Genomic DNA, 15,659 nt, shown 5'->3' on the forward strand with positions numbered 1-15,659 from the left:
CTCCATCCTACATAGAAGTCCCCAGATTTGGGGGTCATGTTACTGCCAAAAGGATCCTATTGAGGGTGTATGTGCATATGTGTTTGCTGTGTCTGCAGCACAGTGAATGGAAGAGAAGGGAGAGCAGGGGTGGAGGTGGCAGGCAGGGACTCTGTCCCTTGGCTTGTCCAACAAGCCATGCTAGGATCAAGGTGTGTGCACATACGTGTTCACGGCACACGTGCTTTGTATGTGCTCCCGAGTGCCCACTCCACCTGCAGACATTCACAGACAGTAGGTGAAGCCAGGTTTCACCATCTAAGGGTGTCAGAGCTACAAGTCCCCAGAGACTTGTGGAGGAGGAGGGAAAAGAGTAAATGTGGTCTCTGACTTTGGCTCCTTTTAGGGGGTAGGAAGGTGAGGAGCAAGTAATGGTAGAAAAATAGTATTTATTACTCCCTCTGTAACTGACTATACCAATGGGAACACTGTGATGTAAGGGGAAAAAACAGAATTTAGAGGCAAATCTGGCTTGGGTATGACTCCATTTAGGAGGTTCACAATCAGGTGTCAATCCCTCAAATGAGAATAATAGTTACACCTACTTCAGCAGAGTCTAGGCTAGGGTAAAGTGCCTAGAGTATGAAATTTAAGGAGATACTCATCTTCAGATTGTACAATTGCAGGATCTGTCAGACTTTCATTAATGACATCTGCACCTGCATGACTGTGAGGGTGACTGTATCACCCTCCCCTGGACCTTGCCATCCCATTGAGTGGTGGTAAAGATTGCACAAGAGAGGCTCACACCTGTAATCCTAGCACTTTGGACGGCTGAGGCAGGCAGATCACACGGTCAGAAGATTGAGACCATCCTGGCCAACATGGTGAAAGCCCATCTCTACTAAAAATACAAAAAATTAGTTGGGCGTGGTGGTGCACGCCTGTAGTCCCAGCTACTCAGGAGGCTGAGGCAGGGAAATCACCTGAACCTGGAAGGCAGAGATTGTAGTGAGCCGAGATCAAGCCACTGCACTCCAGCCTGGTGACAGAACAAGACTCCGTCTCACACACACACACACACACACACACACACACACACACACAAGATTGCACGAGAGAAAGCATAAGGAAAAAATAACTTTATGTCTGTGTACTGCCAGTTACAACCCAATAGTGAGTCACAAAATCGATTTGGTGAGTGTATCAGTTTGCTAGGGCTGCTGTAACAAAGTACTACATATTGTATGACTTAAACAACAGAAATCTCTCAAGATGCTGGAGGCTAGAAGTCCAAGATCAAGGTTAACCTGAGCAGGGTTGATTGATTCCTTCTCAAGGATGTGAAGGAAGGCTCTGTTCCAGGCCTCCCTCCTTGGCTTGTAGATGGCCATTTTCACGTTCACACAGTGTACTCTTTGTATGCAAGTCAGTCTCCAAGTTTCCCCTTTTTTCAAGGATACCAGTCATGTTGCATTAGACCCCATCCTAATGGCCTCATTTTAACTTAATTACCTCTGTAAAGACCCTATAAGGGGGTCCTTCAAAATAAGGTCACATCCTGAAGTACTTGGGATTAGGACTTCAAGAGAATTTTTGAGGAACACAACTCAGCCCGTAACAGCATCTTGACCAAGCACAATGACTCACACCTGTAATCCCAATACTCTGGGAGGCTGAGGCAGAAGGACTGCTGGAGGCCAGGAGTTCGAGACCAGCCTGGGCAACATAGCAAGATCCCATCTCTACGAAAAAAATTTAAAACAAAATTAAAAACAAAACATAAAAAAAAAAACAGTGTCTTGACCTTCACTCTTTAAAACTGAAGTAAAGGCCAGGCGCAGAGGCTCATGCCTGTAATCCTAGCACTTTGGGAGGCCGAGGTGTGCGGATCACCTGAGGTTAGGAGTTCGAGACCAGCCTGGCCAACATGGTGAAGCCCCGTCTCTACTAAAAAATACAAAAAATTAGCCGGGCACAGTGGCATGTGCCTATAATCCCAGCTACCTGGGAAGCTGAGGCAGGAAAATCACTGGAACACAGGAGGCAGAGGCTGCAGTGAGCTGAGATCACACCCCTGCACTCCAGCCTGGGCAACAGAGCAAGACTCCATCTCAAAAACTAAAAAATAAAAAATAAAGTGAATAAAATTAAAAAATAAAACTGAAGTAGAATAGAACAGTACAGAAAATATCAGAAGGCATCATGCGAAGTAAGGATAAGTGTTGTTTAATTAAACTTTTGTTTCAGCTTTATATATGTATCTGAATTCTTTTTTTTTTTATTTGAGATGGAGTCTCCCTCTGTCGTCCAGGCTGGAGTACAGTGGCGGGATCTCAGCTCACTGCAACTTCTGCCTCCTGGGTTCAAGCAATTCTCCTGTCTCAGCTTCCCCAGTAGCTGGGACTACAGGCACACGCCACGACACCCAGCTAATTTTTGTATTTTTAGTAGAGACATAGAGACACCATATTGGTCAGGCTGCTCTCAAACTCTTGGCCTCAGGTGATCCACCCACCTTGGCCTCCCAAAGTGCTGGGATTACAGCCATGAGCCACCACTCCTGGCCCTATGTGTATCTGAATTCTAAGTCATGATAAAACATACTTTTTAGTGCTGGTTGTGGGAAAAAAAAAAAAAAAAGCACAGCCATGCATGGTGGCTCACGCCTGTAATCCCAGCACTTTGGGAGGCCAAGGTGGGCAGATCACCTGAGGTAAGGGGTTTGAGATCAGCTTGGCCAACATGGTGAAACCCCGTCTCTAAAAATACAAAAATTAGCCAGGTGTGGTGGCACTGCCCTGTAGTCCCAGCTACTTGGGAGGCTGAGGCATGAGAATTGCTTAAACCCAGGAGGTGGAGGTTACAGTGAGCCAGGATCACACCACTGCACTCCAGCAACAGAGTGAGGGTCTGTCTAAAAAATAATAATAATAATAATAATAATAATAATAATAATAATAGAAGCACAATTTGGATGCTGGTGGCCACTACATATTCCTTTGTATTGCTTTTTAATTATTTTGTGGGTACATCTTTCTTCCTCAACAATAACACAAATTCAAGGAGGGCAAGGACTCATATCATACTGTACACACTGCTATGCAGCAGCTAGGAAAAACAACATGCATTCTTGCTGGTAAAGATACCAAGGGCTGCAATTAACTGAGTGTCTCCCATGTACTTGGTGCTGGGCTAAATGTTTTACACATACTCTCCTATGTAAGGACTAAACTGATTGATGGATTGATTGCTGGAGCTCAGTACATTTCACAGACAAGACAGTTCAAGAACACTGAATAGTGGACTGTGATTTGCGGAGGATGAGGGAAAGGAGAAGGAGGTCACAAAAGAATTGTGGGAAGCTGCTGAGGGCCCCTAGCCAGCTCTATCTCCCAGGCCTTCACTATTCTCCCCAAGTTTCCATCCATCTTCATACCAACTCATCATTTAATTAGGAAACACCTGTGCTCAAGGCCCCTCCCTTCTGCCTCTTCAGGCACTTGTTCCATTTATTATCCCCTTCATTCCCCAAATCTCCACCCTCCTGCTCTGTAGTTATGACAGCTCTATACTTTCAGCATAAAGCATGTTCGAATCCTTCTCTCTCTCCTCTCTCTCTCTCGCTCTCCTCTCTCTCTCTCTCTCATAGAACAGGGTCTCAATATGTTGTCCAGGCTCCCGAACTCCTGAACTCAAGTGATCCTCCTGCCTCAACCTCCCAAAGTTTTGGGATTACAGGCGTGAGCCACCGTGCCCAGCCTGAAATGAATCTTGAAGGGACATAAGAATTATTCAGGCAAAGAACAAGGAGAGCATTAAAGCAGGAAGAAGGTCTAGCATATGCAAAGGCACGGATACCTGTGGGAGCGTGGTACCTTCTGGGAACGGGTAGTAGTGGGCAATGGGGAGCATTAGAAGATTTAGACAGGTGAGTCATATGATAAGATTTCGTAGAGGGATCAGCCTAGCTGCAATGTGGAGGATGAATTTAAAAGATAAGTCCTGAAGCCAGGAGATCCATTCAGAATGTTAATAACAACAGAGAGGGAGACGATACAGTTGAAGAGCAGAGGAAGCACTGTGGAATGGAGATTGGTTAGGAAGAAAAGTAAAGACACGAGGGGCCAGTGTCAAAGGAAAGAAAGGCAAGAAACTGGAAGTCCCAACAGACTTAAAGACCAGGCTTCCCGGGGGCAAGGGAAAGAAAGAGCTGTAAGGCTAGGATGTTGTGGTCAGAATCTAGGGAGTGAGATTTCAGTCCAGCTCTCCTGCAAGGGTGTGGTAAAGGTGGTGGCTATGAGAGTGAGTGGCTACAGCAACACAGAGGTAAGTCATTGGAGTCAAAGAGAACAAGGAACCAAGAGGCCAGGGTGTTGGCTGGACTACCTGACTGAGCACTGAAACCATCTGGGTTTGTGGAAAACTTGAGGTGGACAGGAAGACAGTCAGCTGCTAAAGTCTTCACAGAAGGCCAGGCGCGGTGGCTCATGCCTGTAATCTCAGCACTCTGGGAGGCTGAGGTGGGCAGACTGCTTGAGGCCAGGAGTTTGAGACCAGCCTGGGCAACATGGTGAAATGCTGTCTCTAGAAAAAATACAAAAATTAGCCTGGTGTGGTGGTGCGTGCCTGTAGTTCCAGCCACTGGGGAGGCTGAGGTGGGAGGATCCCTGAGCCCAGGATGTCAAGGCTGCAGTGAGCCATAATTGCACCACTGCACCCGGCCTGGGCAACAGAGTAAGAGCCTGTCTCAAAAAAATTAAAATAAAATAAAATAAACAAAGCCTTCACAGAGTAAAGTGACCAGGACATCAGTGGATAACAGCAAAAATAATAACTAACAACTTAGTGGGGCTTTATGTGTTACTTCAATTCTTACTCTAAAATTGAAGCACTGTACTTTTTATCCTACAATAATACTATGAGCTAGAACTATGTGCCCAGTACAGTAGCTGCTAACCACTTGTGGCTATTTCAGTTTTAAAATTCAATGCCTCTGATGTATCAGCCATATTTCAAATGTGCAATAGCCATGTATGACTTGTGGCTACCATATTAAAACAGACACGGGGCGTTTCCATCATCACAGAAAATTCTATTGAATAGTGCTGATAACCCTCATTTTACAAACGAGGAAACTGTGGCATGGAAAACTCAGCAACTTGCTCAAGGCTAAGGTGAGAGAGCTGGGATTAAAATCCAGTTAGTTTGGCACCAGAAATGTTGCCCTTAAGCCCTATGTTGCACATCCCAATGGAAGGTGAAATAGCTGGCTCTTAAAGGAAGAGGAATTTGATATGACTACTGAGGCAAGCACTGGTGGTGCCTGTTCAGCAGCCAAGCTTTTCTCCCTTGCTAGCAAAGTCTGGATTTCGCACAGGTGTCCTCCTCCTATGTATTCACAGGATGAATCTAATTGGCCTAGCCAATCACAGTATTTCTATTCCCTTGGCCAGTGACCCAATCCTGGCCAATAGGACTTAGGGGGCTTCTGGGAAAGGTTTTGTTCTTCTTCAATGCCATGTTCACTTTTAGGATTGGAATAGCTGCAACCACGTTGCAACTGGGAGGGGAGATACCACCAACCAATGAGGATAAAGTATGAGTGTGAAGAGATGGAAAACCCTTGATGAAGCAACCAGCCCTGGACCTGCTATAAAACTCCTCATTGTTGAGTCTGCTTTAATTGGGTCTTCCATTACTTGCTGCTAAATGCATCGCTAACTAAGACCATGGTGAAGCCATATGGCCACAGGAAATGGAGACTCCAGGGTGGGCTGCCTGCCTGTCCTCCCACTACCACCCACCCTATACACTTGAGAGAATAAGTGATACCTCATTAAAGGAAGAATGTTCTCAAGGAAGGATCAGGTTCCAGACAAGCCAAGAGGGGCCAGGATAATGTGAGCCAGGGGTGGCTCCAGGCTTCAAGCAAGGAGAGGGGTGGAGAGCAGTATAACAGTGTTAGGAGGAGGAAGGACTGGACTTAGTGGAGAAGGATGGATGCCAATCAAGGCCTGCCAAGGATGACAGGATGTGAGCAATGGTGGAGTCAGCTGATCTCAAGGCTTCAAACGGAGCCCTCAGGCTGTCACAGGCTTACTGAGGCCAACGGACCTTTACTTCACAGAAGGACAAGTTAGCCGTCCTGGTGAGTGGGCAAAGTCAAGCATCTCTGGATGGAGTCAGCTGTGGTCAAGATTGTGCCTCTGCAAGGAAATCTCAGCTCTCTAATTACTGTCTTGCCTCTCTCCCTTCCCCTGTGCAGCCAAGCATCTTGGGAAAGTTATTCATATTCAGTCTTCTCTTCCTTACTTCCTCATTACACTACCAGCTGGCTGCTGCCCCCACCAGTCATGAAACTGTCCTGGCCCATGTCACATACACCCTCCTAGGGGCCTTGAATGATGGCACATTCCTGTCTTTCTCTTGCTGGGCCTTTCAGCAGTACTCAACACTGTTAGCCATTCTTGAGTAAGTTCTCCCCCAACTACTTTTCATGATTCCTTTCTTGATCTTCGGCCTACCTCTCTGCGTCCTCCCTCTCAGTCTCCTGTCTTCATGGGATACTCTTTCTGTGTGATCTCATCCACATCTGAGGCTCCACAGCCTGGGCAAGGCTATGTAGTATGGTGATTAAAACCTTGGCCGCTGGCAGACCACCTGTGTTCAAATCTCTGCCCTACCAGCTGGTTGCTTTGTGACACCCAAACTTCTATCAAGATGTGGATCATTACTCTCACCCCAACCCACAGGGGAAGCCACTGTTCTGATTTTTTTTTTTTAAGTAGAATAATATAGGATGTACTTTTATGTCTGGCTTATTTTACGCAACATGTTTTGAGGTTCATCCATGTTGCTGCATGTATCCATAGTTCCTTCATTTTTCTTGCTAAGTAGTGTCCCATGGTGGATCTATACCACAGTTTGTTTATCCTTTTTCAAATGAAGGATACCTGAGCTATAGCCAGCTTTTGGCTACTGTGAAGAAAACTGCTATGAATATTCTGTGTTCAAGTCTGTGTGTGAACATATGCTTTCATTTCTCTTGGATAAATAACTAAGAATAGAATTGCTGAGTCATAGGGTAGGTGTATGTGTAGTTTTATAAGAAACTGCTACATATTGTTGCAAATTGATAGTACATTTTACATTCCCACTAATGATGTATGAGAGTTCCAGTTGCTCTGTATTCCCACTAACATTTGGTATCGTCAGTTTTTTAAAGTTTAATCATTTTGGTGAGTATTGAGAGGTATCATACTGTGGATATAATTTGCATTTTTTTTTTTTTGAGACGGAGTCTTGCTCTTTCGCCCAGGCTGGAGTGCAGTGGCACGATCTCAGCTCACTGTAAGCTCCGCCTCCCAGGGTCATGCCATTCTCCTGCCTCAGCCTCCCGAGTAGCTGGGACCACAGGCGCCCGCCACCACACCCAGCTAATTTTTTGTATTTTTAGTAGAGACAGGGTTTCACCGTGTTAGCCAGGATGGTCTCGATCTCTTGACCTTGTGATCCTCCTGCCTCGTCCTCCCAAAGTGCTGGGATTACAGGCGTGAGTCACTGCGCCTGGCATAATTTGCATTTTCTTAATAACTAAAGATGTTGAGTTTGTTTCTTTTTCTTTTTTCTTCTTATTTTTGAGACAGGGTCTCACTCTGTTGCCCAGGCTGGAGCAACGTGGCACAATCTGCTCACTGCAGCCTCAACCTTCTAGGCTCAAGCAATCCTCCTGCCTCAGCCTCTTGAGTAGCTAGGACTACAGGAATGCACCTCCATATCTAGATCATTTTTTAATTTAATTTTTATTTATTTATTTATTTTGAGATGGAGTCTTGCTCTTGTTGCCCAGGCTGGAGTGCAATGGCATAATCTCGCTCACTGCAACCTCTGCCTCCTGGGTTCAAGCGATTCTCCTGCCTCAACCTCCCAAGTAGCTGGGATTACAGGTGCCCACCACCATGCCCGGCTAATTTTTGTATTTTTAGTAGAGACGGGGTATTGCCATGTTGGCCAGGCTGGTCTCGAACTCCTGACCTCGTGATCCGCCCACCTCGGCCTTCCAAATTGCTGGGATTACAGGCGTGAGTCACCACGCCCGGCCTTTTTGTAGAGATGAGGTCTTGATATATCGCCTAGGCTGGTCTGAAACTCCTGACCTCAAGCGATCCTCCCACCTTGGCCTCCCAAAGTGCTGGGATTACAGGCGTGCACCACTGCACCTGGCCTTGAGTACCTTTCATATGCTTATTGTCCATTCATTGGGTTGTCATTTTATTACTATGTTATAGGAATTTTTAATATATCTCGCATTCCTCTGTCCCTTCTCAGATCAATGTTTTGTCTATCTACTTGGCTTACTTCCTCATTTTCATAATAATGTCTTTTTTGGTTTTTTTTTTTTGAGTCAGGGTCTCACTGTCACTCAGGCTGGAGTGCAGTGGCACAATCAACTCACTGCAACCTCTAACTCCTGGGCTCTAGCAATCCTCTCTTCTCAGCCTCTGGAGTAGCTGGGACTATAGGTGCACACCATCACACTCGGCTAATTTTTTAAATTTTTTGTAGTGACAGAGTCTAGCTTTCTTGGCCAGGCTGGTCTCAAACTCCTGGCCTCAAGCAGTCCTTCTATGTCAGACTCCCAAAGTGCTGGGATTACTCCATAATGATGTCTTCTGACAAGCAAAAGTTTTCTATTTTGATGTTTCACTTATCAAGAAATTTATGTTATTGCTTTCTATAGCTCAAGAAGGGGTTGCTTTTCTCCAAGTTATGAAGATATTCTGTGTTTTTGTCTAAAAGCTTTATGATTTTAGCATTTGTGGTTTAGGTCTATAATCAATCTTTTTTTTTAGACAGAGTCTTGCTCTGTCACCCAGGCTGGAGTGCAGTGGCGCGATCTCGGCTCGCTCCACCCTCCACCTCCTGGGTTCAAGCAATTCTCCTGCCTCAGCCTCTTGAGTAGCTGGGATTACAGGCGCCCACCACACCCAGCTAATTTTTGTATTTTTATTTTATTTTTTTAAATTAATTAATTTTTTTTGAGACAGAGTCTCACTCTGTCACTCAAGCTGGAGTGCAGTAGTGTGATCTCAGCTCACTGCAACCTCCACCTCTCAGGTTCAAGCGATTATCCTGCCTCAGCCTCCTGAGTAGCTAGGATTACAGGCATGCACAACCATGCCCAGCTAATTTTTATATTTTTAGTAGAGACAGGGTTTTGCCATGTTGGCCAGGCTGGTCTTGAACTCCTGAGCTCAGATGATCCACCTGCCTTGTCCTCTCAAAGTGCTGAGATTACAGGTGTCAGCCACCATGCCTGGCCTGTTAATTGTTGTATTTTTAGTAGAAACAGGGTTTCACCGTGTTGGCCAGGCTGGTCTTGAACTCCTGACCTCAGGTGATTCACCTGCTTCAGCCTCCCAAAGTGCTGGGATTACAGGTGTGAGCCACTGGGCCCAGCCTATAATCAATCTTGAATTAATTTTTGCATATGGTGTGAGGTAGGGGTCAAGGTTCATTTATTTCTCCCATATAGAGATGAAGTTGTTCCATAACTATTTATTGAACAGATATTCCTTTCTCCACTGGCTGGCTTTGACATCTTTGCCAAAATCAAATGACCTTTACAGTGGGATCAGCCAGTTGGTGCAATAGGAAGTCCCACCTCTCATCCCCTCACAGAAACACAGATTTAACAATTTACTGATCAAAATACCTTTATGAGAAGTACAGAATCCGGTTGAGAAGTGTGGTACCCCAGACAAGTAGAGAGCTGAGAAAAGCTGCACTGAGATGGATCCTGCATTCCTGGGTCTGGGAGTGGGCCTTTCCCAGAGATACCAACCTCCAGCAGTAAGAGACCTCCAATAGTCTGGTCTCAGACAGATTCCAGCTATGAGTAAAATCCCAGATCAATGGTGAAAAGGAGTTTAAGAATGGATGCTGAAGCCAGGCATGGTGGCATGTGTCTGTAGTCCCAGCTACTCGGGAAGTTGACAGGGGAGAATAGTTTAAGCCCAGGAGGTTGAGGCTGCAGTGAGCTATGATCATACCGCTGCACTCCAGACTGGGCAACAGAGCAAAACTCTGAAAAACGAAGGCTGTGCCTAGTCAACATTGAAGCAAGAATGCAGAAGTTGCACGGGGTGAGATAGGGATGAGCAGGGTGGAGGGGTGGTAAACACGAAAGAATTGCAATAAGAAATCAGACAACTATCTGATTTTTTAAAATTATGTTGAGATATTTGGGGAAAATGACAGATGCATAGAAAACTAATCAAATGAAAAATAATAATTCCAAGATAAAAGTGTATAAAAGTAACATTATAAAATAATAAACACATACAGAATTTTTATTAAAAAATCAAATGATTGTGAGTCTATTTCTGGTTCTCTATTCTGTTCCATGGATCTGTTTGTCAATTCTCATGCTAGCACCACATAGTCTTGATTACTGTCACTTACAAGTCTTGAAATCAAGTAGCATAAATCCTCCAGCATTGATACATTTATTTTTCTTTTTGAGACAGGGTTGCACTCTGTTACCCAGGCTGGAGTGCAGTGGCATGATCATGCAATGATCAGGTTCACTGCAGCCTGCAGCCTCAAACTCCTGAGCTCAAGCAATCCTCCCACTTTAGTCTCCTGAGTAGCTGGGCCTGCAGATGCATGCCACCAGAGCACTGGGATTTTTAAAAACTCTCCAGGTGATTCTAATGTAAGCCAAATTTTCTAGACTCAGATTTCTCTGTCACTATCTTCAGGCCTATACAGTTGACTGGTTAGTATACTAGATCCTACTTCTATATTGTTTCTGAATCCTCTTCCTCTCCAGCTCCATCACTCATGCATTAAGGACTTCACCAATTTCTCAACTGGCTCTACACTACTTCTAGAAAAAAAAATTACAAGTCCTTACTGTGGCTAAAATCACGCTTTGTGATTAGGCTTTCTGGTACTTCATTCATCACCCTCCCCTCAAAGTACCTTAAACTTCAGCTATCATATCATATTTGATGTTCTTCATAAGTTTTAAACTTCTCATGCCTCCAATGCCTTTGCCTGACATCCAGCCTAAAACACCCTTTCCTTTTGTTATTGGTTGTCATTTTCTTCCTCTCATTCAACATTTAGCCTGGCATCATCTGCTGCTCTCTGTTTTGACCACCTTGTCTGGAAGAGGTATTCTTCCCATGTTCCCATGCCCTTCTGCACATGCCTTCATCACGGGTGTTAAGGAACTGAATGTGTTGCCATTGCCTGTCACTTGTTGAGCACCCAGCTAACCTGAAAGCTTCTTGAAGGCTGAGATGTGTGTTTCCGTCTCTTATCCCTAGTGCCTAGCAATGTACTTGCTTATACGAGGTACCTAATATTTTTATTAAGTGAATGAAATCTGGGCTTGGATCTGCACCATTATTTGGGACAGATTCTTTAATCTCTCAGAACATTCTATTTTCTTATACACAGTGGAAATAACACCCATGACAAAAGGTAGACTTAAGTGAGCTGATACTGTAAATAAAGTCCACTGCGTGGGCCTGGGACATGCTAAGCGCTCAATAAATACTGGTCCTTTTCTCTCTCTCCGCCTGCCGTCAGACCTTTCCGGGATACCCTTCCTACGCACACTTCCTTAACTGACCACTAGGTGGTGCTAGCCTCTGGCTTGACATTTACTTCCAGAGCTACCCAATTAACGCACCAGCCCAGGCCCTGTTATACACAGAAAAGGTGGGTATTTTGTAATTTGCTGAGCGACCCGAAAAAGGAGATACCCTTTCCCCACACTAGCTTCTTTGCCTTCATCACCATTCCAGGTATCAATCATGAATTGCAGAGAATTCCTCCATGATTCCCTACTATTATGGTTATAATCTCAACCCAAGGATTTGAAGATGCCTCTTAAGAACAGATGTGGGGAGGAAGAGAAAGCCCTAGGCAGAGAGGATTAAACAATGAATGCTATAGCAGAAATAGAGGGAAGAAGATGCTTGAAGTTACATCCTGTTCCAGGAAAGGCAACTCTAGTCCTAACATTCCTTTCACCAATCAAGAAGAGCCTCTCACGCTGGGTGGAAACAAAGAAGAAAAAGACATGGTCCCTGCCCTCAAGGAGTATATAGTCTAGTGGTGGATACAGAGCCCACAAAATAAAGTGCTAAACTCTGGATACTGAAGCTTTCCTGAATACAAGTTTGGAATAGGAGAGATAGGCGGAGCGAGAATAACAGGAGGACTTTTCTGAGGAGGGTAGAGGAGCAGGGGAAATGTATAATTAATGGCTCAGGTAGAAATATGCATTCTCAGCAGGGTGAGGTGGTTCACACCCTTAATCACAGCACTTTGGGAGGCCAAGGTGGGTGGATCACCTGAGGTCAGGAGTTTAAGACCAGCCTGGCCAACATGGAGAAACCCCATCTCTACTAAAAATACAAAAATGAGCCAGGCATGGTGGTGGGTGCCTGTAATCTCAACTATTCGGGAGGCTGAGGCAGGAGAATCGCTTGAATCTGGGAGGCGGAGGTTGCAGTGAGCTGAGATCACGCCACTGCACTCCAGCCTGGGCAACAAGAGTGCAACTCCATCTCAAAAAAAAAAATAAAAAAAAAGAAAGACATAAATATGCATTCTCTCACCTTACAGACATACCCTCAGCAGTTCACCTGCTGGAAATAACCCAAGTGCCCAACAATCCCAACAAACTGTGGAACATCCAAGCAAGGAGATTCCAAGTAGCCAAGATCAAAGGGTGAGCTAAATGCGTTCATACAGTGTGGAAAGGGATCAAGCTAAGTTAATTGAAAAAAAGGCAAGTTACAGAACAGTATATATCATATGAGTTTCTTTGTAGTTTTAAAGGATATTCACTTATATTTGTATGTTACTGTTTTATTTATTTATTTATTTGAGACAGGGTCTCCCTCTGTTGCTCAGGCTGGAGTGCAGTGGCACGATCTCGGCTCACCACAACCTCCACCTCCCGGGTTCAAGCGATTCTCGTGCCTCAGCCTCCCCAGTAGCTGGGATTACAGGTATGCGTCACGATACCTGGCTCATTTTTGTATTTTTAGTAGAGATGGGGTTCCGCCATGTTGGCCAGTCTGGTCTCGAACTCCTGAAAAGTGATCCCCCCACCTTGGCCTCCCAAAGTGTTGGGATTACAGGCATGAGCCACCACGCCTGGCTTGTATGTTACTGTTTTAAAAATTATCCTGGCTGGGCACGGTGGCTCACGCCTGTAATTCCAGCACTTTGGGAGGCTGAGGAGGCCAGATCACGTGGTCAGAAGTTCGAGACCAGCCTGGCCAACATTGTGAAAACCCATCTCTACCAAAAATACAAAAAAAATTAGCTGAGTATAGTGGCATGTGCCTGTAATCCCAGCTACTTGGGAGGTCAAGGCAGGAGAATCGCCGAACCCGGGAGGCAGAGGTTGTAGTGAGCCGAGATTAGGCCACTGCACTCCAACCTGGGCAACGGGGCAAGACTCCATCTTGGGCCCGGGGGGGGAACCTCTGCTGGTAGGGGACACCTGAAGAACTGTTAGTAGAAGTTACTCTGAGGGTGCAGCTGAAAAATGGGGGTGTGGAGAGCATCAAGTTTCCTTTTACTTTGTACCTTCCTGTACTTTTTTTAACCACTAGGTATTACCTTTTCTTCTTCTTCTTCTTCTTTTTTTTTTTTTTTTTTAACAATATAAAGTTAATAAAAAATACACATTCACATTCAGGAGATAGCAGGGGATGGGAGGTTGCAAGTGAGAAGTGCATGCCGACTGAGGCCAGGTTTTGGAAAGCCATGACTGAAGAGGAGTTCACATTTGATTCTGGTCTATAGACACCCACTAGAGGTTCCCCAGCAAGGAAGAGACACAGGGAAAGCAGTTTTTGGAAGATTCACCTGACAGATGGGTAGGGGGAGGGAGGAAAGCCCCTTCAAGCCCTCTCAGGCTACATGTGGTTGCTCCAGATACCATTTTCCTTTCAAAGCTGTCAAGCTGTCTAAAGTCTGTTTCGACCTGATTTCACTTGGATCCCAATACTGGGAGGGGCCCTGGGAGGAACCTCGTAGGCATTTGGTGAGTCCCTATAGTGCGTCTCCCACTGTGCTGGGCCATGGGAGCTGGATAAAAGGAGAAATAAGACCCCATTCCTGCCTGGAGCAACTCTCTGGCAGTGGAAATGGAGGAAATCTGAGATATATTTCAGAGGAAAAAAATGACAAGCCTGGAGCACAGGCTGGCAAGATTGGATATAGGAAGGAAAGGCCCCCTTGAGTTGGCAAAAAGTCTGAGGTTTTTAGCCCGGGAGACTAAAGGCAGGTGGCCACAGCGCTGAGCAAAGCCGGCTGGAAGAAGCTAAAGGTTGAGCTCACTGTCATTAGGAGGCAAGTCCTTCGTGCTGCTCCTGTTTCTGCCAAGGACAGACTGGAGTGGGGACTTTTCTGTAACTAGAACTTAAAAGGGGGAACCGTCCCTCCTCTCCAGCGTCAATTTTTGGCAGCCGACATCGTCTGCCCGGCTCCTTGAACTCGGACATGCAGACACCCAGAAAGTCAGACACTAAGGTAACAGTCATAAAACGCCGCCCAGAAGGGGGCAGTGACCAAAAGCACGTTCACCGGCCCCTGGGAACCGCCTGGCGCCTGCCTTCTGCAAAGTATCATTCCCGTGTGGGCTGAGCCTGGGGACAAAGGTCCGGCACTCAGCAGACATCTCCTTGGAACCCGAGGCCTGGAAACGAAGGTCCAGAGTCCCTCATCTTATTCCAAATCCTGGCGCTCGGAATCTAAAACCCTAACTTGGTGGCAAGCCAGTCAGAAGGTATTAAAAAAAAAAAAAAAACCAGAAAAATAAATGAGCCCCGACTTCTTGGGCGAAAGGGGGTGGCCCTTCCTCAACCCCACCCGCTGGTGACTCACCTCCCTCCAAACCAGGGCCTGCCCCTCCCGCGCCCAGGGCTGGGCGAGCAGGGCGGGCGGGTACTAAGGTGGGCTCCATCCCCGAGCCCCACGCGGGCGGACAAGCTCCGGCGTGTCCCCGCGGGTGTCCCTGTTTACTCCGAGCCCCGGAGCGAGGTGGGGGCGGGTCCTCGCGGTCCCTCCCCCACCCCGCCCCCTCCTTCGCAGGCCCCAATCCCAGTCCAGTCTTCCAAAGTCTCCAAATCAATGCTCAGCCTTTCCCTACACCTTCCTCGCGGACTGGCGGCCCCTGTCCCCACCCTGGGCAGAGGAGGCACCTTCAGGGTTCACCTAGAAAATCGAGCATCGGCCCAGACCACCGAGTCCCGGACTCCCCCAGAGGCAGCCTGAAATCCTAGAGTATGACACTGAGTTTCAAAGGGGAGCCGCTCAGCTCTCCGCCCACTGCCCAATCCCACCCTCGACCCCTTCTGCTCTCTGGAGCACCAGGGAGGAGGGCCCAGCCAGGGCAGAGGGCGCCCCAGGCCTCAAACTAGCTAGCGAGTCCCCGGGACCCTCACTCTTGGACCGCTTTCCAGAACTCCGAACCCTGTCGCGGGTCCGCGTCCCCCTCCCCTGGGCAGCGCGTCAAATCGGCGCATGCGCACTCACTGGATTGCCGCGTAGCTCTTTCTCCCCCCCCCGCCACCAACCTTTTTTCTTTCCCCGCCCCTTCCCTCCCTCCCTCCTCTATCCGTCCCCTCCCTCTCCCCCAT

The sequence above is a fragment of the Pongo abelii genome, chromosome 10, assembly GCF_028885655.2.
Source record: "Pongo abelii isolate AG06213 chromosome 10, NHGRI_mPonAbe1-v2.0_pri, whole genome shotgun sequence".
In the NCBI taxonomy this organism is placed as follows: domain Eukaryota; kingdom Metazoa; phylum Chordata; class Mammalia; order Primates; family Hominidae; genus Pongo; species Pongo abelii.